The 27092-nt window shown below is 36.4% G+C and overlaps 1 long non-coding RNA gene across 1 annotated transcript in view; it reads right to left on the bottom strand.

Moving 5' to 3' along the window:
* Positions 1–7897: 7897 nt before the first annotated feature.
* LOC109263188 (uncharacterized) overlaps positions 7898–27092 on the bottom strand; it is a 37570-nt gene continuing 18375 nt past the window's right edge. Inside the window, exon 4 of the long non-coding RNA XR_008417118.1 lies at positions 7898–8022. This is a non-coding gene — a long non-coding RNA (uncharacterized LOC109263188). The remainder of the gene's footprint in view (positions 8023–27092) is intronic.

Here is a 27092-nt window from a genome sequence, read left to right as displayed (position 1 = left end):
AGGGGCGCTTGTGTTCCTGGGACCCACGGAACTGTAACATTTGGAGAAACCGTTCTCGGCAGGCTGCCACCTCCAGGGCGCGCACGGACAACCAAATGACGCGGCCCAGTGTTTCTGTGGAAAAGCCGTATTTGCTTGTCCTGGAGCCTGGGCCTGAAGGCAGGCATCCGATTCGATACACCTCTGGGGGCCGGCCAGGGCGCTCTCCTGGAAGCACACTGGCAGGCGCCATCTTGACACGCTCTCTCTGCCGCGCTTGGGCGGATAGGTGCCGCCATCACGCTCTCCGTCTGCCAGGCTCCTGAGCGCCGGTATGTCCCGAAGGGGAGCTTTTATACGCGTCACAAGCCCAGTCTTGGTGCGTGCTGCCAAGCGGATGGCCTCTTCATCTGGCGCTGGTGGCCTGGGGGGCTTGCGTTTCTGGGTTCCACAGGACTAACATCCGTAGGAATAGTTTGTGGCAGGCTGCCACCCCCAGACCACTGCTCAAGCGGCCCACTGACATCCCTCCCTCCCGTCTTCCTGTGAAGAAGGTCTATTTGCTTGCCTTGAGCTTGAGCCTGAGGGGCGAGCTTCAGGCCTTCTGATGGAGGAGCTCTCCTGCTCTTGTGTGCTCAGGCAATGTGGACAGGTGCTTACGGTCTTGGCACCCTCCTCACTAGAGCTCTCTAGTATCTCACACACAGGCACTTACTCATTTGTCTGGAGCCCTGGTATTTGTGACTGCTGCCCAAGGGATACCTGTAAATCACCTGGCGCTGGTGGCCATGGGAGTTTTTGCTTGCCCATAGGACTGTATATTTTTACACTCTTTAAAAGCTGCTGTCTGAGGGTCTAGCTTCCAATCAGCCTAAATCTAGGTACTGACTGAGATTCTCCCCTTGGCACACTCTCAACTCCTGGGAGTCATTAAAAATAAAATAGTTTACCTGGACAATCACACAATTTTGAGAGATAACCAAGAACCAAGGCAGGATTGAATGAAAAGGTTCATCTCTTACAGGAGGCCCCTCCTTCAAGACTAGGAGAGACAGTTGTTTTATCAAACCCATAGAAAGGAACACAGAGTTAAGCAAATGAAGAAATAGAGGAATAAGTTCTAAACAAAAGAATAAACTAAAACCTTAGAAGAAGGCCCTCACGAAACACAGATAAGTAATTTACCTGATAAAGAGTTCAAAGCAATGGTCATAACAATGATCACTGAACTCAGCAGAAGAATGGATGAAGAGTGAGGACGTCAAAGAAGAGATCGAAAATATAAGAAGTACCAAAGAGCTGAAGAATACAATAAATGAATTGAAAAATATCCCATGCTCTTTAAGTTTCCAGTTACAAGAATGACTTACAAGGTCATTTGCTAGTGAAAAATTGTAATGTTTCTAAACATACTGCCATTTTTTTGGATCTCACATTTTCATTATTGTTTGGTGTCTGAAAAACTTAGCTTAAATCAATCCAACAATATTTTTCTAAGTACCAAAAGTAAGAGTAATTCTGAATAGGGACTGTATGAGACAGGTTTTGTTTTTGTTTTTGTTGTGTGTGTGTGTGTGTGTGAACACAACTATTTCATGAAACTAGTAGATATGAAACAGAGAGTCTGTAATAATATGGTATATGAGTACGTGCCAGTATGTCTGGTAAAGGCAGTGAGTGCTGAAGTCAGGCCACAGAATAAAGTCAATGTTTTTGAATTCTTCATCACAGAAAAAGTTGACCTAGAGATGGGCCCTGTGGGTACATGCAACCTGATGTTTATAGCAGCATTACCAACAATAGCCAAACTATGAAAAGAGCCCAAATGTCCATTGACTGAAGAATAAAGATCTAGTACATATATACAATGGAATATTCCTCGTTCACCAAAAAGAATGAAATCTTGCCATTTGCAATGATGTGCATGGAGCTAGAATGTATTATGCCAAGTGAAATAAGTCCGTTAGAGAAAGGCAAATACCATATTATTTCGCTCATATGTGGAATTTAAGACAAAAAACAGATGAACTTGGGAAAAAAGAGAGAGAGAGAGAGAGAGAGAAACCATAGGAGATTCTTAATGATAGAGAACAAACTGAAGGTTGATGGAGGGAGGTGGGTGGGGAGATGGGCTAGATGAGTGATGGTTATTAAGGAGGGCACTTGTTATGATGAGCACTGGGTATTGTATGTAAGTGATGAGCCACTGAATTCTACTCCTGAAATCAATATTGCACTGTATGTTAACTACCTAGAATTTAAACAAATTTAAAAAAAAAATGAGACGGGTCTTGAATAAATAGTAAAATCTGGACATTCATAGAAAAGGAGCAAAAATGCTGATTTTATTAAGCAATGTCAGACAGCATGTGGAAAAAGTACAAAATGGGAAAGCCTACCGAGATGAGTTTGCTGGTATTAGAAGCATAGTGAAGATTAGAGGGAAAGTGGAACAAGCAAAATGGCACTAGCAAAACGTGCTCCAGCTCCGTGCTTTTCTAGTACAGAGGGCTCATGCACCATCTCATTAAAATTTGGATTGTGATTTAGCAGGCTTGGTGTGGGCCTGAGATACTGCATTTCCAGCAAGCTCCTGGGTGACATCAGTGCTGCTGGTTTGCAGGTTCACTTTGAGTAGCAAGGGTCTAGAATGCATAAAAAGATTTCAAATTTGATATGATGGACAACAAAGTTTGGAAGACCAGAGAGGGGAAAATGCAGGCAGATTATGAAACTAACGAAAACAACAACAACCATAATCACCACTTATCAAATTTTTACATAAATCATCTCCAATTCATTTACTAGTCAGTTAACAGAAGCAACCACAAAGGAGTCAAGAATATCAATGTAAAAAACAGGGTTGAAGAGAGAGAGACAAGGACTTTATTAAGGCAAGATAAGTCAGAGAGGACCAAGTAATGAAGACGCAACACACAGTGGCATGCTCTGGGGTTTGCTTTGGAATACCGTATCAATATTAAAGTGTGGATGGCACGAGGTTGCCTTGATGGTCTGGAGCGGCTTTCAAGCAATCAAACAGACCTCCACCTGAGTTTGCAATGTCTTCCTTTATATACATTTTTTTTAAAAACCAAAAACATGTTGGATTCATAAAGAAAAGTGCTGAGGTTATGTTCTTCTCTTTTGGTTGTTTGCCTGTCTTAGCCTCCCTTCCCTAGTAACTCGTTTGCTGCTGGTTTGTAATTACCTGGTATAGCAGTCTGAGTTCACATAGGGACCAGAGACTGTAAAGAATATTGTGGGATGTACATTTGTTACCTGCAGACTGAGCACTGGAATTTCAGGCTCTTGCTTTAAAAGGCAGAATACTTTGGAGTTTGTAGATAGTATAAGAAATGTGTAGAAATTTGAATCGTAAAAATGAGGAAAAACCTCTCCTAGGTCTGGTTTTGATGAGTAACTTAGCAGCTCCTTAGAAGGTTAAGAGGGTGGAGCTGGCCACCCTACTCTTTATGAAGTCAAGGGAAATGCCGGTAGTAGAGCCATCTCAGGACAGATGGATGACCTCGCTGTCAACGCTATTCAGGGGTCAGTATCCTTGGGGAAGAGGCCCTAAGGCCAGATGCCTGTAGAATATGCTCTCTGCCTCTGCTTAGCTTTCTATTGCCAAAGTATGAATTTTCAATATGTGTTTATACAGCTGCTCAAATCAAGCTTCTAGAAAATAGACACTCTAGGTAGGAAAACTCGCCTTTCAAAATTAGGAAAATATTCAGAAGTTAGCCACAGCATGTATGTTCTGCTTATCTTTAAACACTGTCCATGTCAGATGCCTGAAACTTTCAGATAAAGAGGTATGCAGGACAATGAGAAACGTATTTATCTTTTTATTTGTGTTTAAACAATTAGAAATAATTTTTACCCATTTTTATCACAAAGTTATATTATCACCTTAGAAACTATAAAATACCAATAAGTAGAAGAGGAAGTTACCACCCATAGTACCACAACTTAGTTGACGGTTTGGTGTGTGTTTTTTCCAATCTCTCTTCTGTGCATATTTTATTTGTTGTTTGACATAGTCCATATTAATTGGAATCCTGCTTTTGAAAGTTAACATTATACCAATTCTTCACGTAACAGAAGAAGCCTTCTAGGGGCTTTTCTGATGTTGAAATTATCAAGCAGTTCATCCTTGGAAGGTTAAGAGGATTAAAATAAATGGATAGTTCTATTAAGTAGAATGCACATCTAGAAAACAGCTTTTTCTTTATTGTTAAGAGTGTGTAAATGTAGTTTAAAAACTTTATAGCATTAATCTCTACTACTAGAAGACCTTTAAAAAGGGGTTGTATTGTGAGGAGGTAAGATTTTTTTTTTCTTACCAATTTTTTTTCTTACAAATTCTGAATATCAGAATTTGTTTAGGAATCCAGCTACAAAATTCCAGTTAATAAAGTTAAGTCCAGGGTTTGGTGCAGATAAAAGGACCTGGGGTGATTTCTTTTTCCTCACTGACTGCCACCATGACCTTAAATTTTCTTTTTTAATTTGAACTATGCCTTATTAAAGTGAACTTTACATAAAATAAAATGCACTCACTTTATACATACAGCTTGATGAATTTTGACAAATTTCTACACTCACATAACCACTACCACAATCAAGATTTAGAACAGAACCATTCCTCCAAAAAGATCTCTTGTGCTGCTTTCCAGCCCTTCTCTTCCCACCCCCAGCCCTAGGCACCCCCCAGTCTATTTGCTAATCTGTAGATTAGATTTGCCTGTTCCAGAATTTTATATCAATGGAATCATATAGTAAATGTTCCATTGCATTTCATTTCTTTTGCTCAGTAAAATATTTTCGAGATCCATTTGTGTTGCTGTATGTATCAATGTATTCTCTTCTATTTCTAAGTAGTGTTCCCTTGTTTATGGGTGTTTCACAGTTTGTTTATCCATTCACGGGTTTGGGGACATTTAGATTGTTTCCAGAAACATTCATGTATAGCTTTTTGTAAGAATGCAAGCTTCCGTTTCTCTTGGATTTCTCTTAGGAACAGAACTGCTGTGTCTTATGATAAGTATGTTTAGCTTTGTAGGAAACTGCCAAACTATTTTCCAAAGCAGCTGTATTATTTTGCATTTCCAGCAACAATGTATCAGAGTTCCAGTTGTTCTGATTTTTCATCACCACTCAGTGCTGTCAGACACCTTAAGGGAGTGAAGTGACATCTCAATGTAGTTTTAACTTGTATTTCCCTAATGACTGATGATGTTGAGCACCTTCTCATCTTTTGTTTGACCATTTATATATTTTCATTGGGGAAATGTCTTTTCAAATATTTTGCTCATTTTTTAAAAAATAGGCTGTTTGCTCGCCAGAGTTTCTTAAAAATAGCTTTACTGAGGTATAATTCACCTAAATAACTGCCCATATTTAAGTGTATAAATTGGTAAGTTTTGAAATATGTATACAAATGAAACAATCACTACCGTCAAAATAGTGAAAATACCCATCACTCTATTACTTCATGCTTTCTTGCTTCAACTCCATGACCCCACCTCTGCCCCTTAACCACTGGCATCCCCAACCAACCACTGATATGCTTTCTAAATTTCAAGAACTTTTCTTTTTGTTATTTTCGTGGTTGCTTTTGTTTATAATATGTATCTTTAATCACAGCCTACCTTCAAGTGGTATCCTACTACATAGTAGATGAGCTTTTTGATAGTGTACTTCTATTTCTTCTCTCCCTCGACATTATGCTATAACCACAAGTTTTACCTGTATGATGGGTTATAAACTCCACAATATAACGTTATGATTTTTGTTTAAAAATCAATTATATTTTATTTATACCCCTTTGAATTTTTAGTGGGTTTTAAATATTCATCTTTAATTAGTAACTGTCTACCTTCAAATATTCTATTACTTCCTGTGTAGTAAAAGAAACTTACAACTGTATACTCCAAATGCTTCTCGCTCCTATCTTCTGTTCTAATTTTTCATCTCTCATATTTTTGATTTGATGCGTCTTATCATTTTTGGAAAATTCTTGGCCATTGTATGTTCAAATATGTCGTCTAACTTTTTCTTTCTTCTCTAGGATTCAATAATACAAACTTTAGACTGGTCATTCTTGGATACTCTTTCTGTTCTGTTTTGATTTCACTCCTTTTTGTTTGTGTGCTTTGATTTATGAAATTTCTATTGTCCTGTTTTATTTTTTTTTTTAATGTTTATTTATTTTGAGAGGGAGAGCGTGTGCATGGGTAGGGGAGGGGCAGAGAGTGAGGGAGAGGGAGAATCCCAAACAGATTCCACACTGCGAGGCCAGAGCCCAATGCGAGGCCCCATCTCACAAAACGTGAGATTATTGATATAAATAACTGCACACCTTTATGGGTATAATTGGTAAGTTTTGAAATATGTATACAAATGAAACTATCACTGCAAAATAGCGAACATATCCATCCCTCTAGTACTTCATGATTTTTTGCCTGAACTCCATGCCCTGAACTAAAATCCAGAGTTAGATGCTTAAATGACTGAGCCACCCAGGCACCCCTCTATTATCCTCTTTTCAAGTTTACTGATTCTTTCCTTAGTTGTGTTGAGTCTACTTATGATCCTGTCAAAGGTATTCATCTTGTTACCATGCTTTTTATTTCTAGTATTTCATATATTTTTCCATCTATTGGCTAAAATTCTCCTAATACATTTTGTCCATCTTTTAAACTAGACCTACTGACATATTAAGAGCACTTATTTTTAATTCCCTTTCTGATAGTTTTGATATCTGCTTCATCTTGGGTCTGGTTATGCTTATTCCTTAGTCTTTTAACAGGAGATTTTTTTCTTCTAAATGTTCACATTTATGTACAACAGTAAAGACTGAAGTAAACAGAAGTTATGTCCAGAAATGGGCAAGGTTTTTCTACTAGGTCATAAATGTTGGAGTGTGTATCCAAGTAGTCAGGAGTAAGCGTTTTGTATTTGTGTGTTGTTGCTATGATCACCCTCTGTGCACAACCCATTGCAAATCTTTCTAGAATTACCTTATGTATATGGTATGGCTGGGTTACTGGAGAGTTTTCATAACATCTCTTCTCCATCTTCTGCTCTTGTCCTTCTTTGTGCCTAAGAGGCAGTTTTGTCTCCATTTTCTTGGCTTTCTTACAATGGAAAACTGAGTGCTTCCAACTCAGTGTTTCTTGGCCTAGAGGTCAGAGCAAAAGTGATTCTGTGCATCCTAGCCCAGCTTTAGTTTTAGGCATGCCATCTGTGTTTGGATCTCAGTGCGGAGCTTTCTCAGTGACCCTGCTTCTTCTCCATATGGCAGCCAAATTTTGCCATGGTGGGTGTTATGTGTGAGAATTTCCACCCTCTCCCCAGCAATCGGGGATCACTCATGGTCTGGGTTTTCTCTCCCTTCTCCAGGAATATAGGAATTTTTCTATGCATCTGTGCCCTAAAAGCAAGAGGTGTTTTTTTTTTTCCTTTGTTCTTTTTTTTTTTTTTAAAGCAGTCTCCATTCCCAGTGCATGGCCCAAATGAATCTTGAACTCACGACCCTGAGATCAAGACCTGAGCTGAGATCAAGAGTCAGACAGATGCTTAACCAAATGAGCCACCCAGGTTCCCCTGGAAGCACCAGGCTTTCTGCCCTTTGCCCATTGGACTAAGAGTTTTATTCCACTGGGGAGAAGGCTCTGGTGGGGCTTTGGGATTTTTCCATAGCAGTGCCTATACTACTGAGGAAGGATTTCTCTGGTCTCTTGTCCTGCCCAGTCTTTTTCCTTGGTGAGCTGTGAATGTTGGTAGAAAAGAACCTGCAAGAGGAATCCCCTTGAGTCAGCAGTTCTTAGGGATTTTATGTGCTCTTGCTACTTTACAGTGAGCCCTTAAAATTTGTTAAAAATTTTAGATGAAATCTTACTTACATGGTGCTCAGCATCTCTTCCCCACATATTCTCTTAGAACTGAGCCAGAGATCACTTCCTTTCTCTTTGGAGGGGCCTGTCTCTTCTTATATTTCAGGTTACTTGGTTGCTTTGTGATGTTAGCTCTCTGCTGGATACAAGAAAAGTGATTATTTTTTGGCTTATATGGCTTTGTTATTATTGCTGGGTGTGAACGACACTTTCAAAACCCTCTTAATACACTCCCATAGATATATGACTTTAAAATATTAATAAAATATTTTGTGTTTGGGATACACTTGATATATTTTTCCTTTTCCTTTAGAAATAAAATATTTGATATGCATAGATAGTCCCTGGTTTTATCCTCTGAGCTGCTCTGAAGCTTCTTTTTGAAAAAAAAAAAAAAAAAAAAAAAGGCTATGACATTCTAAAATATTTACTGTATGCATGATTTGGAAATGAGGAGACTTTTACTAGCCAGTATTCAACTAGCTATGGCAAGCTGGAAACATCTGGGAAATTACTAGAAGAGTAATTTATAGGCACAGAAACAATAGACTTTTGAGCCTACTAGTATTTTTTGCCTGCAAAAGTCTGAGGATTGTAATCCTGCTTTAAAATATAATACAAATTGTGTCTTTGTGAATGCAGTGGCAATGTTATACACACACACACACACACACACACACACACATATATATCTTAAGCTACCCTTGAAAACAAAGATGTTTACCAATGACTTTAGTGAGGTAAATCCTATGTAAATAGTTCAAGAAATAAAATTACTATGATGAATGACTTACACTTAAGAAGTAGCCATGGTAGATATGCTATATATTAACTTTTTAGTAAGTGGGATTGCTCTGAACAGTTTAAATTTGTTAGTCCTCTGATGGTGATGTGCTTGGAAAACGATTTTCTCTAATATTAGCAATTTATTCTGTTACATTATATAAGAAGTATTTTTATTATTTTTAACTACAGTAGGCCAACAGGATATTGTATAAATTATTTAATAAGATTATCTGGCAGATCTTTAGCATAATATGACCAATGTACATTTATCCTCCCTTTGCAGAAAAATAATGGGTTGATTAGTTTTGACAGTTTGACTTCTCATGTGAAGTTTTGAAGATGAAGCATTACATACATTATTTTAATCCTTTTCTAGAAGTTTATCATTGATGCAGAATAATACAATATGATGCAAATCACAGGGGAAATAAGATATGAGTTAATATAAATACATGTGTGATGGAAATATTAACTTCCAGGAATTGAAAGTGTATTCTTATTGGCATGAGAACACTTCATTTTTCCATTTTGTGGCTTTTAAACCATGAGGAACTCATAGTAAGGGAATTACCAATTTAAAAATTGGTTTGTAAAAAATAAAAAATAAAAATTGGTTTGTAGATTTTATTAATCTTGCTCTTTTTGAGGCTGCCATTAATTATTGTTAAATATTTGAATAAATTGTATTTATCATAAATTAGACTCAAGGCCTAATTATGCATTCCCATGAAGGATGCAATTAAAAATGTGAAAGGAAACAAAAACAACAGCTTAATAAAATCAGCAGAACTAATTTGCATTTCTGAGTGGATAAATAGACATTAGAAAAGGGAAAATTTTCTTTGTGATCAGATCAAAGTGAAAAAAATCAAAATTCCCTTTACAAGTGCAAAAAAATATAATTTTCACTTAGGGTATTTCTGCAGAATTCAGAGTCTATATATCAGAAATGTGTCTATAGCCACAATTCTTCTCTGGGAGTGGGACTGTGATATGATTCAATGGGCAAAATATTTATAGAATAACAAAAATGAAGTTGTCTCCTGTGTATCAAATGTCAGCAGTATCCCCTATCCCCTAATCATTGTGATAACCAAAAACAAGCAAACAAACAAAAAAACCATTCCACAAATTTGCAACGTACCCCTTGGAAGCAATACTGCTCGCTGAGATCCATAGGCTTACCGTCACGAGGCCAAAGAACTGGCAATGGCCAATATCTTCACATTTTTGAACTTGAAAAATAGATATACTAGTAGTGACTGACTTAGCAGAACTTGGAAAGCTGACCTGAAGCTGGCAGGCAGGAAAACTGATAAATCATTATATAAACAATAAATATAAAGACACAAGAATTTGTGACCATATGTCAATGGTCTGAAAGCAAGATGATACACACATCTGTTTTAAGACTGGAGGCGCTGACTGAAAAACATAAGTGAGTATCTCCACCTGAACAAGACCTCTCATTTCTAACTCTTGATTCCATTTGGTTTCCAAAATCCTAGCAGCCGGTACTGTACCCTCTGGTCAATGACTTACAGGATTCTTCTTAGGGACTCTCAATAGCCTACAAAGAGCTAAAGCTAATGAGGTTTACCTGATAAAGCAAATCAGTCAGATGATGATTCAGTAAAACTCTGCTTCAGTCTTCCAAGCAAACCCTATTCTGAAGCTCAGATCTTCAAATCAATTTATACAGCCCCATGCTTTGGGATGAGTGTGAAATCAAGCACCACGAGACATTTGAGGAAAGCCTTCCATGCCAAAGCTGGAGACTCAAATAAACAAACTAAAAAAGCAAACTGGGGGGGGGGGGGGGGTGGGGGAAGAGAACTAAACTGGGGTAAGAAGACTCTAAAGAATGATCACTTGTATCCCTTACAAAATAAAATACTTCATTCCTCAAGTACATAACAGGTTGCTATAGAAAGGAAGACCAGAGACAAAAAGAGTTAATGAAAAGTAATAAAGTAAGAAGATAAGTTAAAAAGTTAGAAGGGTTTTTTAGGAAGAGGGAAGATGGCGGCATAGGAGGATGCTGGGCTCACCGCTTCCTGCTGACCACTTAGATTCCACCCACATCTGCCTAAATAACCCAGAAAACCACCACAAGACTAACAGAATGGACTCTCCAGAGCCAAGCGTAGACAAGAGGCCCACGGAAGAGGGTAGGAAGGGCGGAGAGGTGGTGCGCGCTACACGGACTGGCGGGAGGGAGCCAGGGTGTTGGAGGGGCAGCCTGCCCGGCAAGGCAGAGCCCCCGAGTCTGGCTTGCAAAAGTGGAGGGGCCGGTTGGAGTGAGTTCTGACAGCCAGCGGGACTTAACATCTGGAATATTATAAGTCAACAGCTCTGCTCGGAGAGCAGGAGGGCTAGAGGACAATGGAAGGGAGAGGTGTTGAGCCCCGGAGGACAGAGCTCAGCTCAGTGGGGAACAAAGGCGCTGGGAAGCGCCATCTCCCTCGCTCATCCCCCAGCCAAAATCCCAAAGGGACCCATTTCCCTTCACAGAACTTGCTTGCACAACGCAAAGCTGTGCTTCTGTGGATCCATCCCTGTGACGGGTCTGCCTCCCCCCTGGTGCCAGTGCCGCAGGGCCCCTCCTGAAGCAGACCACCAAAGGCAAAGCGAACTGAGTCTGCCCCTCCCGCCCCTGTGCACCTTGCAGATCCACCCCGGCAAATATGCCAGATCTCATTGAAGCGGCACCACAAGCCTGGCAGTGTGCAAGTAGCCCAGACAGGGGCCACACCACTCCACAGTGAGTCCTTTCCCTGGGAGAGGGGAAGATAAGACACACACCAGTCTGACTGTGGCCCCAGCGGTGGGCTGGGGGCAGACATCCGGTCTGACTGCGGCCGTGCCCACCAATGCAAGTTACTCCAGACAGCACAAAGGAAGAGCCCTGCAGTTCTGCGCCACTCCAGGGACTATCCAAAATGACAAAACGGAAGAATTCTCCTCAAAAGAAACTCCAAGAAGTAGTGACAGCTAATAAATTGATCAAAAACGATTTAAGCAATATAAAAGAAAATGAATTTAAAATAATAGTCATAAAATTAATCGCTGGGCTTGAAAAAAGTATACAGAACAGAGAATCTATTGCTACAGTGATCAAGGGACTAAGAAACAGAGAAGGAGCTAAAAAATGCTGTAAATGAGCTGCAAAATAAAATGGAGGCGATCAAATCTCAGATTGATGAGGCAGAGGAGAGAATAGGTGAATTAGAAGATAAAATTATGGAAAAAGGAAGCTGAGAAAAAGAGAGATAAAAAAAATCCAGGAGTATGAGGGGAGAATTAGAGAACTAAGTGACACAATTAAATGTAATCATATATGCATAATTGGGATTCCAGAGGAGGAAGAGAGAGAGAAAGGTGCTGAAGTTGTACTTGAAGAAATCATAGCTGAGAACTTCCCTGATCTGGGGAAGGAAAAAGGCATTGAAATCCAAGAGGCACAGAGAACTTCCTTCAGACGTAACTTGAATCAATCTGCACGACATATCATAGTGAAGCAAAGTACAAGGATAAAGAGAAAATTCTGAAAGCAGCTAGAGATAAACATGATATAACATATAAAGGGAGACCGATAAGACTGGTGACAGATCTCTCTACTGAAACTTGGCAGGCCAGAAAGGAATGGCAGGAAATCTTCAATGTGATGAACAGAAAAAAATATGCAGCCGAGAATCCTTTATCCAGCAAGTCTGTCATTTAGAATAGAAGGAGAGATAAAGGTCTTCCCAAACAAACAAAAACTGAAGGAATTCATCACCACTAAACCAGCCCTACAAGAGATCCTAAGGGGGATCCTGTGAGACAAAGTACCAGAGACATCACTACAAGCATGAAACCTACAGACATCACAATGACTCTAAACCCATATCTTTCTATAATAACACTGAATGTAAATGAATTAAATGCTCCAACAAAAAGACATAGGGTATCAGAATGGGTAAAAAACCAAGACCCATCTATTTGCTGTCTACAAGAGACTCATTTTAGACCTGAGGACACCTTCAGATTGAAAGTGAGGGGATGGAGAGCTATCTATCATGCTACTGGAAGTCAAAAGAAAGCTGGAGTAGCCATACCTGTATCAGACAAACTAGACTTTAAATTAAAGGCTGTAACAAGAGATGAAGAAGAGCATTATATAATAATTACAGGGTCTATCCATCAGGAAGAGCTAACAATTATAAATGTCTATGCGCCCAATACGGGAGCCCCCAAATATATAAAACAATCACAAACATAAGCAACCTTATTGATAAGAATGTGGTCATTGCAGGGGACTTCAATACTCCACTTACAACATTGGATAGATCATCTAGACACAGGATCAATAAAGAAACAAGGGCCCTGAATGATACATTGGATCAGATGGACTTGACAGATATATTTAGAACTCTGCATCCCAAAGCAACAGAATATACTTTCTTCTCGAGTGCACATGGAACCTTCTCCAAGATAGATCACCTACTGGGTCACAAAACAGCCCTTCATAAGTGTCCAAGAATTGAGATCATACCATGCATACTTTCGGACCACAATGGTATGAAGCTTGAAATCAACCACAGGAAAAAGTCTGGAAAACCTCCAAAAGCATGGAGGTTAAATAACACCCTACTAAAGAATGAATGGGTCAACCAGGCAATTAGAGAAGAAATTTAAAAATATATGGAAACAAATGAAAATGAAAATACAACAATCCAAATGCTTTGGGATGCAGCGAAGGCAGTCCTGAGAGGAAAATACATTGCAATCCAGGCCTATCTCAAGAAACAAGAAAAATCCCAAATACAAAATCTAACAGCACCTAAAGGAAACAGAAGCAGAACAGCAAAGACACCCCAAACCCAGCAGAAGAAGAGAAATAATAAAGATCAGAGCAGAAATAAACAATATAGAATCTAAAAAAACTATAGAGCACATCAATGAAACCAAGAGCTGGTTTTTTGAAAAAATAAACAAAATTGATAAACCTCTAGCCAGGCTTCTCAAAAAGGAAAGGGAGATGACCCAAATAGATAAAATCATGAATGAAAATGGAATTATTACAACCAATCCCTCAGAAATATAAGCAATTATCAGGGAACACTATGCAAAATTATATGCCAACAAACTGGACAACCTGGAAGAAATGGACAAATTCCTAAACACCCACACACTTCCCAAACTCAAACAGGAAGAAATAGAAAGCTTGAAAAGACCCATAACCAGCAAAGAAATTGAATCACTTATCAAAAATCTCCCAACAAATAAGAGTTTCATCCAGGACCAGATGGCTTCCCAGGGGTATTCTACCAGACATTTAAAGCAAAGATAACACCTATCCTTCTCAAGCTATTCCAAAAAATAGAAAGGGAAGGAAAACTTCCAGACTCATTCTATGAAGCCAGCATTACTTTGATTCCCAAACCAGACAGAGACCCAGTAAAAAAAAAAACTACAGGCCAATATCCCTGATGAATATGGATGCAAAAATTCTCAAGAAGATACTAGCAAATCGAATTCAACAGCATATAAAAAGAATTATTCACCATGATCAAGTGGGATTCATTCCTGGGCTGCAGGGCTGGTTCAACATTCGCAAATCAATCAATATAATACATCACATTAATAAAAGAAAAGATAAGAACCATATGATCCTGTCAATCGATGCAGAAAAAGCATTTGACAAAATTCAGCATCCTTTCTTAATAAAAACCCTCGAGAAAGTCAGGATAGAAGGAACATACTTAAACATCATAAAAGCCATTTATGAAAAGCTCACAGCTAATATCATCCTCAATGGGGAAAAACTGAGCGCTTTCTCCCTGAGATCAGGAACATGACAGGGATGTCTACTCTTACCGCTGTTGTTTCACATAGTGTTGGAAGAGCTAGCATCAGCAATAAGACAACAAAAGGAAATCAAAGGCATCAAAATTGGCAAAGATGAAGTTAAGCTTTCACTTTTTGCAGATGACATGATATTATACATGGAAAATCCGATAGACTCCACCAAAAGTCTGCTAGAACTGATACATGAACTCAGCAAAGTCGCAGGATACAAAATCAATGTGCAGAAATCAGTTGCATTCTTATACACTAATAATGAAGCAACAGAAAGACAAATAAAGAAACTGATGCCATTCACAATTGCACCAAGAAGCATAAAATGCCTAGGAATAAACCTAACCAAAGATGTAAAAGATCTGTATATTGAAACCTATAGAAGGCTTATGAAGGAAATTGAAAAAGATATAAAGAAATGGAAAAACATTCCATGCTCATGGATTGGAAGAATAAATATTGTCAAAATGTCAACACTACCCAGAGCTATCTACACATTCAATGCAATCCCAATCAAAATTGCACCAGCATTCTTCTGGAAGCTAGAACAAGCAATCCTAAAATTTGTATGGAACCACAAAAGGCCCCGAATAGCCAAAGTAATTTTGAAGAAGACCAAAGCAGGAGGCATCACAATCCCAGACTTTAGCCTCTACTACAAAGCTGTAATCATGAAGACAGCATGATATTGGCACAAAAACAGACACATAGACCAATGGAATAGAATAGAAACCCCAGAACTAGACCCAAAAAAGTATGGCCAACTAATCTTTGACAAAGCAGAAAAGAATATCCAATGGAAAAAAGACAGTCTCTTTAACAAATGGTGCTGGGAGAACTGGACAGCAATATGCAAAAGGATGAAACTAGACCACTTTCTTACACCATTCACAAAAACAAACTCAAAATGGATAAAGGACCTGAATATGAGACAGGAAACCATCAAAACCCTAGAGGAGAAAGCAGGAAAAAACCTCTCTGACCTCAGCTGCAGCAATTTCTTATTTGACACATCCCCAAAGGCAAGGGAATTAAAAGCAAAAATGAACTGTTGGGACCTCATGAGGATAAAAACCTTCTGCACAGCAAAGGAAACAATCAACAAAACTAAAAGGCAACCAACAGAATGGGAAAAGATATTTGAAAATGACATATCAGACAAAGGGCTAGTATCCAAAATCTATAAAGAGCTCACCAAACTCCACACCCGAAAAACAAATAATCCAGTGAAGAAATGGGCAGAAAACATGAATAGACATTTCTCTAAAGAAGACATCCAGATGGCCAACAGGCACATGAAAAGATGCTCAACGTCGGTCCTCATCAGGGAAATACAAATCAAAATCACACTCAGAATTCACCTTATGCCAGTCAGAGTGGCTAAAATGAACAAATTAGGAGACTATAGATGCTGGCGAGGATGTGGAGAAACCTCAAAAAATTAAAAATAGACCTACCCTATGACCCAGCAATAGCACTGCTGGGTATTTACCCAAGGGATACAGGAGTGCTGATGCATAGGGGCACTTGTACCCTAATGTTTATAGCAGCACTTTCAACAATAGCCAAATTATGGAAAGAGTCTAAATGTCCATCAACTGACGAATGTTTAAAGAAATTGTGGTTTATATACACAATGGAATACTACGTGGCAATGAGAAAGAATGAAGTATGGCCTTTTGTAGCAAAGTGGATGGAACTGGAGAGTGTGATGCTAAGTGAAATAAGTCATACAGAGAAAGACAGATACCATATGTTTTCACTCTTATGTGGATCCTGAGAAACTTAACAGAAGTTCATGGGGAGGGGAAGAAAAAAAAAAGAGGTTAGAGAAGGAGAGAGCCAAAGCATAAGAGACTCTTAAAAACTGAGAACAAACTGAGGGTTTATGGGGGGTGGGTGATGGGCATTGAGGAGGGTACCTTTTGGGATGAGCACTGGTGTTGTATGGAAATCAATTTGACAATAAATTTCATTAAAAAAAAGTTAGAAGATAAAGTGAAGAAGTCACCAAAAAAGAGACCTAAAATGCAAAGGGAAAAACAATCTCCCTGAAAAGATGAGAGACTTCCATCTCTTCAGCAGTTTCAGGAAGTAAGAAAGAAATGGAGAAACGAAAACAATCCAGTAAACCGTTCAAGAAGACTAGCCTGGGAGCACTGGGGTGGCTTAGCCAGTTAAGTGTCCAACTCTTGGGTTTGGCTCAGGTCATGATCTCACGGTTCGTGAGTTCAAACCCTGCATCCGACTCCGCGCTGACAGTGCAGAGCATGCTTGGGATTCTCTTCCTTTCCCTCTCTCTCTACCCCTTTCTCTCTCTCTCTCTCTTTCAATCTCTCTCTCAAAATAAATAAATAAACTTAAAAATAAAAAAGGAGACTAGCCTGAAAAGCCTTTCCTGGATTATTCTGTTGCTCTCCAGGGGAGAGCTGGGTGTCCATGGTTCCCTTTGGGCGCCTTTATTCCAGTGATGTTGCCAAGAACAGGTTAGAGGAAGTCAGTGCAACATCCAGTCCCCATTTACGGGAGAGTTTGACAAAGAGAAGATTGTCCCTTTGAAGCCTGAAGGACCAACCCAGAAGGTTTGCGGCCATTCTGATCTCCTCAGAATCAAGCTCGGTGTGTAACAACCTTCAGGAAACAGTTAGTAAATGGCTACTGACTTGAACTATTCCATGTTAATCCTACACTGTGTCTGCCTGAGAGTGGGTCTCAAGGGGTTGTTGTCTCTGCATAGTCCTTTCTGAGACTATATTGTAAACAGAAAGAGATTTAGATTTAACATACATTTTAGGCATGGTGATAGTATTTTTCTAAATAAAAAAAGAAATTCTTCTACTTGCGGATAATTTTGTTTTCTGAATTGTAAATTTATTGTATGAAAAGTTTTACAAAGGTATACAAATTAAGTGACATGTAATTTGTTAAAAAGAATAAAATTATATTGAATTGGATATGCTCCAGAAATTGTAGGGTACCTGCAGTAGCCTTAGGTTACAAATGCAAATACATTTCATTATAATTTTGTTCTACAATCAGTGCAGCGTACATAAATAAACCGAGTAAAGCTAGATTGTGTGATAAATATCACTTTCAATCAGTGGCACCTGAGGTCCTGTATCCTTTTGGAATCTTTTAGATGGTTGAACTTTTTAGAGATGGCTTCATCGTTTGGCATCCGCCTGTGAAGATTTAGGTCTTAAGTATAAACTTCCATAACATTGGACAAGGACAGTCTACACAGTCTCTTTCAGACACACTGAGAAAGGACCATTTGTAATCATGAATAATGGGGAAAATGATTTCTTTTGGGGGAAATCTGAAAATTGAATACTTGTAAGACTATTGCTCAGAATAAAAGGTTTTCATTTTCTAATCTAATTACAAAAATGTGAATAAATTGGATAACTACAAGGCCACAATCTGTCAATTTAGAGCACTCTGACAGGACTGTATCTCAACTTGGTTTCTGACTTTCCTTTTTCTATTTGAATGTATATATCACAATTAGCCTGGGTCTTTCCCCACATTTATTTATTTATTTTTTTAATATTTAAAATATTTTTTTAACGTTTATTTATTTTTGAGAAGAGAGAGACAGAGCATGAGTGGGGGAGGAGAGAGAAAGAGGGAGACACAGAATCCGAAACGGGTTCCAGGCTCCGAGCTGTCAGCACAGAGCCCGACGCGGGGCTCGAACTCACGGGCCACGAGATCATGACCTGAGCCGAAGCCTGATGCTTAACCGACTGAGCCACCCAGGTGCCCCTCCCCACATTTATTTCATGTGGCAGTGTTTATTTGCGTTCTTGGATGTGAACTAGACTTGGGAAATTGAATCCAGTTTGGGCTATGGAGCCAAGCAGACCATATCTGCCTTGATTTTTGAGATTGTAACTTTTGCCATTTCAGATGATTCTGTAGCTCAGAACACTCGGCAATTTTTCATTCATATGGCATCTTGGAGCTTTGGAAAGGAATCAAATGTTAGTATTTTCCCAATGAAATAGGATTTACTCCATTTTTCCTGCTCTACTTGTAGGTATAACTATAGTTGATTAGGCATGCTAATGCTGTTGTGAATGCAGAATTAGGTACACATTTTTTCAGCAAAAATTTGAGTTTCTGATTGCCATCCAGGTAGCTTTAAGTTTCTTAAAGTGACCCAGACTTCTGGCCTATCATCTCTTCCAAATCTCTCTACTTGTTTCCTGGCTTACCCTTTCATTTTACATTCATTCTCTGTTTCTTTGGTGCTTGGGGAATCCTCCAACAATGGTAGCACCAACTGCTGAAGAGTGAAATGTTCAGTTTAACCATGGGATTTTATTTTGTTTAATACCAAATTATGTACTGAAGATGGTGTGGTAAGTGAAATGTAGTAAGGGTAGAAGAAACTACTATCTTCGCTAATAAACACAACTCATATTTAGGGGCGCCTGGGTGGCTCAGTCATTAAAGTGTCAGACTTCAGCTCAGGTCATGATCTTGTGGTTCATGAGTTCTAGCCCTGCATCAGGCTCTGTGCTGACAGCTCAGAGCCTGGAGCCTGCTTCAGATTCTGTCTCCCTCTCTCCCTGCCCCTCTTCCACTCGTGCTCTGTCTCTCTGTCTCTGTCAAAAATAAATAAAAACATTAAAAAAATTTTTAAACACAACTCGTATTTAAAATTACTTTTAAAACACATGCTTTTCTGCAATCTTATACTGGCTTGCATTCTCTGAAGAGAATCTAATCATCCAATATGATGTATTTCCCTGATTTCTGTGGTAAATAAATACATTTTATTTAAAATGCTACCTAATGTTTCTTATCCACTTAAAATGCCATTTTTTCCCTTTATTTCTCCTCCTGAACTATTTTAAGACCTTACTATATGTAAACAACTAACTGGCACAATTTTTATCCTTGAGGAACTTACAAGGGAGTGTGGGAAAGAGAGATGAATGAAAATAACTACATGACAATACAAATTGCTAACATTTATGGAGATCTTACTATGTCCTGGACATTATATGAGGATCGCAGGGAATTTCATTTAATTCTCTGAATAACATTGCAGGCTAGGTTAATGTTGCTTTCACTATAACAGATGAGGAAATAGGTCCAGAGACTTTGGATTTTTGGCCTAGGTTGAAGAAACTACGTTTTCTGATTTCAAAGCGGAGGGATTTTTACACGATGACTCACAATCTCTCCAAAGACAGAAATGTGGACCCAAGATAATATAAATCTTAAAAGTGATGCAGATCAAATGCACTGGGATGCAGAGAAGGGATATGGCAGGTGGGGAATGTGGGATCAGAATGGATTTGTGGAGTACCATGGAATTAAACTGAGTCTTGAATGACATCAGGGTGTTGGGATAGGGTGTGTGTGGGGTGTGTGTGTGTGTGTGTGTGTGTGTGTGTGTGCGTCTGTGTCTGTGTGCATCTTGATTTATAATTAACCTTCCTTAAAAATGGAAACACATAATCAATGTGTGACTAACATTTCCAAAGAAAGTATTAACCACCAAATATTTCAGTGTAAAAACAATTCAGTATATTTCACAAACATTTTTTAAAAAGACTTGGAAAAGAGGTCCTTTGAGGTAATAATGAAAGATCTGAAGAGGGAGTCTTTACCTTGGTGAAAAAAGGTTAAGATTTAACATGTCAAGTTTAAATTGTCATCGTAATGGGAAAAGACAGTCTACCTCTCTACTTTTAGCTCTGTACACGTTCAGTAATAAATTTAAAAATGCATACTGGAGCTCAGAAGTTGATGTTAGCAAAAATCAATTTCATTCACTTTATGCAATTTTTTGAAAAATCAAAAAATTTTGGAAAAAAGATCCAGTTTATTTAAGTCCATAAGGCTTCATAAAGATTGGGTTTACTGTTTTGCTTTTGGAGGAAGAAAAGGGAAAGTATCCGGTTATAAGATACATATATAAAATATAATATATATATATAGTGTTAATTATAATAATTATAACAGTATAATAATTTTAATAATAGAAAATTATATAACATAATTATAATATAATGTTAATTATAATAATATAAAATATACCTGAAAATTCATTTAATGATGTACTATAGAAAATAATAAAAAGGTTAATTTACTAACTAGGATATTTGCTTTAAGTAACTCATTAGTGTTGTTTAATGACTTAAAAAGATCAGTACAACACAAAAGTCAAAAAACAGTGAATGATTTATATGTAATTTGGAAGCTTATGAATAATAAGAACTTGAGTAATAACCAGCTGTATCTTTTGCCAGAAGAGTAACCTGTGGTAAATTTTTAGTGTTGTATATTACCAGTATACACGAAATATAATACAATAAAATAGTATAAAGAATTATATGTCCCCATCACCCAGTAATTGTTAACCTCGTTGCCAACCTTGTTTCATTTACCCCACCCCTTTCATTTTTATTTTTGATAGAATCTTTTACAAGAAATTTCAGACATCATGTTATTTCTCTCTAAATACTTAAACATCAGGTTATTTCTCTCTAAATGCTAACAACTGAGACCTTTTATGTAGTCATAATACCATTATATACTTAACAAAGTTAGTTAACTTTTTATCACCTAATACCTAGTCCATATACAAAATTTTCAACTGTTTTAAAAATGTCTTTTTTACAGTTGGTTCATTCAATGAGAGATTCAAACAAGGCCCAAGTAGCACAGTTTATTTGGTTTTGTCTTTTAGTCTATAACAGATCCTCCTCCCTTTTTAATGATATTTCTTTAGAAGAAATAAGGTTATTTGTCCTTTGGAATAGTCCATATTTTGGATGTGGCTGTTTAATCAAATAACTTTTTTTTTTAAATGTTCATTTATTTTTGAGAGAGAGAGAGAGAGAGAGAGAGAGAGAGAGAGAGAGAGACCCCTAGTGGGGGAGGGGCACCAAGAGGGAGACAGAGAATCCAAAGTAGGCTCTGCATTGCATTATCAGTGCAAAGCCTGATGTGGGGCTTGAACTCATGAATCATGAGATCATGACCTAGCTGAAGTGAGATGCTCAACCAACTGAGCCACCCAGGCACCCCTCAAATAACTTCTTTACCTTCTACTTTCCACAAATGGTAGTAATATGTTTAGTTTATATTCAGGATAAGATGACTCATTTTAAAATTTCTTAGAAATGGCTTGCAATTGTCAGTATGTTATAGAATTATTTAGTGTGTCAGGTAAGTGAGTCTATAATTTTTACATACAGTAAAAATGAGGTATGTTTTAATATATAATAAAGTGGACAGATCCCAAGTATTCAAATTGGATGAGTTTTGACAATTCTACACTCTCATTTACCCATTATCCAAAACAAGACGTAGCACATTTTTGCCACCCCAGAAGGTTCCTTTATGCCCTTACCCAGTCATCTTCCCTTCCAGAGGCAACAATTCTCTGATTTTATTCAGCACACATTAGTTTTGCCTGTTCTTGGATTTTATATAAATGGCTTCTTTTTCTCAAGAAAACATTTTTAGGACTCATCCATATTTTCGCAGTAATTCTTACCTTTTTTTTTTTTTTCTGAATAGCATTCAGTTCTATAACTATGTCTCAATTTTTTATCAATTCTGCTGAGGAACACCTGGATTGTGTACAGTTTTTGGCTACTATGAATATAGCTTCTCTAAAAATTCTTTTCTTTCAGCCTCATTGAAGGATAATTAACAAATGAAATTGTAATATTTTTAAAGTGGACAAATGTGATGATTTGATATACATTTATTTACATTGTGAAAGAATGTCCACTGTTGCATTAATTAGCACATTCATCACCTTATTCATTCATTCATTTATTCATTCATTCATTCATTCATTCAGTGAGAACACTTAAGTTCTAGTCTCTTAGCTAATTTTAATTATACAATATAGTAAACATTCTTTTTGTGGGTATGTACTTTCATCTCTCTTGAGTTAAAACCAACGTATGATCTCTAAGATATCCTTCTGGAACTTGATAAAATTTTGCCTACTCTAAGATTGCAAAGATATTCTTCCGGCAAGTTTAAAGTTCTAGCTTTTATGTTTAGGTCGAAAATCTATTTTGAATTAATTTTGGGATATGATGTGAAGGGTCCAGGGTCTTTTTTCTTCCAGATACTTGTACAGTCTTTCCAGCACCATTTGTTGAAAAAATACTGCTTTCCCCAAAGAATCTTGTGCCTTTGTTGAAAAATCAATTCTTGTTTTCATGTAAATCTATTTATATCTCCTTCCAATAATAAACTGTCATGATTAGGTTAGGTTTAGAGCAAGTCTTGAATTCAGAAGGTGGAAATTCTTCAACTTAGTCTTTTCAAGGTTGTTTTAACTAATTTGCATTCCCAAATAAGTTTTAGAATCACTGTGTCAATTCCTTCAAAAAGTGTTGCTGGTACTATGTTACCCTTGTGGGACTATAGATCAATTTGGGGATAATGAATATTTAATAATATGAAGTCTCCCAATCAAGAATATAGTGTCTCTTTCCACTTATTAAGATCTTTAAATTTATTAGCAATGCTTTACAGTTTTTAAGACAGAAATAATACATATATTTGGATAAATTTATTCCAAGGAATTTGATTTTTATGCCTTTATAAATGGTGTATATTTTTTAAAATTTTGGTTTTCATTTTTTTTGGCTAGTATAGAGAAATAAAATTGCTTTTTATATTTCAACCTTATGTCTTGCAATGCATTAAATTTACTCATTAGTTCTAATAGGATCCCCCTCCCTGCCATGAATTTCTTAGGGTTTTCTATGTATTTAACCATATCATCTTGGGGGAAAAAGAATTGTTTTCTTTTTATTATCTTTCTAATATCTATGCCTTTTGTTTATTTTTCCTGTTTTATTGCACTGACTAGAACTTTCAGTAAGAACAATGTTAAAATAGTGAGAATAGACATTGGGGAGAAAGTGGTCAATCTATTGCCATTAAATTTGATGATAAGTATATGTTTTTAATAGATGTCCTTTATTATATTGAGAAAATTCTCTTATTTTTAGTTTTCTGAGAATTTCATCATAAATAAGCATTAAATTTTGTTAAATGCTTTTTATGCACCTAAATGATTTCCCATCTTATTATGTTAATGTGATAAATTCTATTGGTTTTTGAGTATTAAATCAACTTTGCATTCCTGGTATATATGCCATTAATTATGGAATATATCACCCATTTTATATATCACTGGGTTTGGTTTATTAATGTTTCGTTGAGGATTTTTATGTACATCCAAAAGTGATTTTTATCTGCAATTTTATTTCCTTAAAATTTTTTTTTGTAATTTCCTGGTCAAGTTTGTAACTTGAGCTATTATGGCCCCATAAAATGAGTTGGGAAATGTTTCTTTCCTTCTCCTCTATTTTGTGAATAGTTTTGTGTAAGTTTGGTATTATTTCTTCTGAAATGTTTAGTAGAATTCGCGAGTTAGACCATATAGCCCTCAAATTTGTGTATGTGTGTGTGTGTGTGGTATGTATAAAATTTTAATTCAGATTACTTCTCCTGTTTTATATAGGGCTTTTCAGATTTTCTATTTTTGTGTGTGTCAGTTTTCATAAGTTGTATTTCTCAATGTATTTCCATTTCATCAATATTCAAAATATTGTCATATAATTGCTTAAGTATCCTCTTCTTTTTCTTTTAATGACTATAGACCATGTAGCACTATTGCCTCTTTCATTCTGGACACTAGCAATTTGCGTTTTTACTCTCTCTTTTTTTCTTGGCCAATCTTGCTAGGATTTTATAAAATGTATTAATCTCTTCAAAGAACTGACATTTAAGTTGTTTAGTTGGTGTGTTGTTTTATGTGTCCTATTTCATTAATTTCTGCTTTCTATTTTTTTTTAAATAGAGGGAAGAAAATAAAAGCAGAGATTAATGAAATAGAAAACATAAAACAACACACCAACTAAACAACTTAAATGTTAGTTCAAATTAATTTGCTGTACTTTGCCCACCTTTCTGAAATAAAAGCTGAGATCATTTATTTTAAAGATTTCTTCTTCTTTTTAACATTTCGTCTTTAATCAGGAGTTCAAATCAATAAATTTCTCCCAAGCACTGACTTAGCTGCATCTTACAAATTTTTATCTATTTTATTTTCATAATTATTCAGTTTGAAATACTTTAAATTTTTTTCTAGTGGTATATTCTTTATCTCATGGGTTATTTAGACATGCGTACATTATTTTCCAAATAAGTTAAGATTTCCTACATATGATTTCTAATTTAATAATGTTGTAGTCAGAGAAATATTCTGTGTGATTTCATTTTCTTGACAGTTTTTAGATTTCTTTTATGACCCTGCATATGATATGTTTTGGTTATCTCATGTGCATTTCCAACAAATTAGTTTCTCAGAGTTGTTGGATGGAATGTTCTATAAATGTTAATTTGTTCAGTTTTGTTGGTCGTATTGTTCAGAATTTCTATATTTTTACTTACTTTTCAATGTAGTTGTTTCTATTGGCCTAGCAATTATTGATAGATGGGTGTTAAAATCTCTAATTATCATTGTGGATTTGTGTACTTATCTTTTTGGTACTGCTCAATTTTTGGTCGATGTATTTTGAAGCTTTATCATTAAGTGCATATGTATCTAAAATTCTTATAGCTTTTTAATGAATTGGCCCTTTTATCATTTGAAAATATTTCTAAACTTGTCAATGTCTATTTTTTCTGATAGCTACAACAGCTTTTTCCACTATTTCAGTGTATATCTGTGCCTTTATTTATTTCCTCATTATATTTAAACTGTGTATCTTAATGATAGGTAGTTGGGCCTTACTTTTTTTTTTTTTTAATAAAGTTCGTTCTGTTTCTTTTGTTTTTGTTTTTTGAGTTTTTAAATTAATTTTGAGGGAGAGAGAAAGAGAGCACACTTGTGTGTGGATGAGAGCAGAGGAAAAACAGAGAGAGAGAGGGAGAAAGACAATACCAAGCAGCAGAATTCTATTTAATCTCCCTCCTATTCTCTGTGATTTTATGTTTTCTTATGTCTTATCTTAAATACATGGTTATTATTTTTGCTTTAAATTTTCAATAGTCTTAGGTTAAATATAAACACATATGTATATGCACATATTATATTTAAGTATACCGCATATTATAAATATAAGAGAATTTTATATATAAAATATATTTAAATATATACTATATAAAAATATAATATGCATTATATAATGTATTTATATGAAATAATATATAGTAATGGATATAATTAATTATAGATAATAGAGCAATAGATACAAGATTCATTTCCCCTTCTAATATACATTATATATAATAATATATAATATATATTTACACATATATGTAAAAATCTCTTAGATTTACCCACATAGTTACCCTTTTTGGTGATTTTTATTTTTTTTCCTTGTAGGTATAGGCTTCTATTTTGTATCATGTTCTTTAATGCTAAAAGTTTTCCTTTAGCATTTTGCATAGATTGCATTTATCAATATAAAACCTTTTGACCTTGTCTATTTGAAATATCTATTTTGCTTTTATTTCTGAGGAATGTATTTGCTATATACAGCATTCTATTTCGACTTTCAGGACTTCAAGGATGTTATTCCATTGCCTTCTGCCTTTTTTTCCTGATGAGAAGTCAGCCATTATTCTTATTATCTGTCTCTTGCATATAAGTTGTCTTTTTTTTTTTTCTGGCTATTTTTAAGATTTTCTCCTTTTAGAGTAGTTTGACTATGTTATGCAGAGAATATATGGGTTGATATATTTCATTAATTTCAAAAAACTAGCAGCCATTATCTCTTTGAAATAATTCTTTGCCCCATTCTCTCTCTCTCTCTCTCTCTCTCTCTCTGTTCTGTTTCTGGAACTTAAATGACACATATATTAGATGATTTGAAATCATTCAATAAATCTGTGACTCCCTCTTCAGTTTAGATTTTTTTTTATTTTTCTATTTCTGTTTTATTTCTGTTGCTGTTTTCCAATTCAGTGATCTTTTCTTCTGCTGTGTCCGGTATGCTCTTATGTCTAGTAAGTGAATTTTAAACTTCTTATATTGTTCTAGCATTTCTAATTAGATTTTAAAGATAGTTTTATATATCTTCGGAAAATTTCAATCTCTTCCTTCATCAACTTTCACTAGATATTATAACACATTTACCAGAATTATTTTAAAGTTCAGGATAGCTAAAGTCAATATCTGGGTTATCTGTCAGCTTGTTTCTGTCTTTTTCTTATTGGTCTCATTTTTCTACTTCTTCACATTTAAAATTTTTTATCCTATTTTAATCTATGCCAGTCTTTTGTGTCAATAACATTAGAAACTACCAGCAAAGGGCTTTCCCCTTCTTCTGTCAGGTTGCTACGATCAGTGCTGAGTCAGTCTAATCTGCAGTTGAGCTGAACACAGGCTTTGTGATAGATTTAGTTAGATCCAATTTGCCACTGGCTTCAAATACTTAGAAGTAAGGATCAGCATTTTATTTTCAGTAGGGCTTGCGATATGAGCACTGGTAATTGTCTAGAGATACTTCTGAGTTTAAAAACTCAATTCCTAACTTTTTGAGTTACTGGGAGTCATTTTTGGTCACTGATCAG

This window comes from Panthera pardus, unplaced genomic scaffold (genome assembly GCF_024362965.1).
Source record: "Panthera pardus isolate Hobbes unplaced genomic scaffold, ASM2436296v1 HiC_scaffold_24, whole genome shotgun sequence".
In the NCBI taxonomy this organism is placed as follows: domain Eukaryota; kingdom Metazoa; phylum Chordata; class Mammalia; order Carnivora; family Felidae; genus Panthera; species Panthera pardus.
The sequence above is the reverse complement of the archived record's forward strand: the minus strand, read 5'-3'. Positions and strand labels throughout refer to the sequence as shown.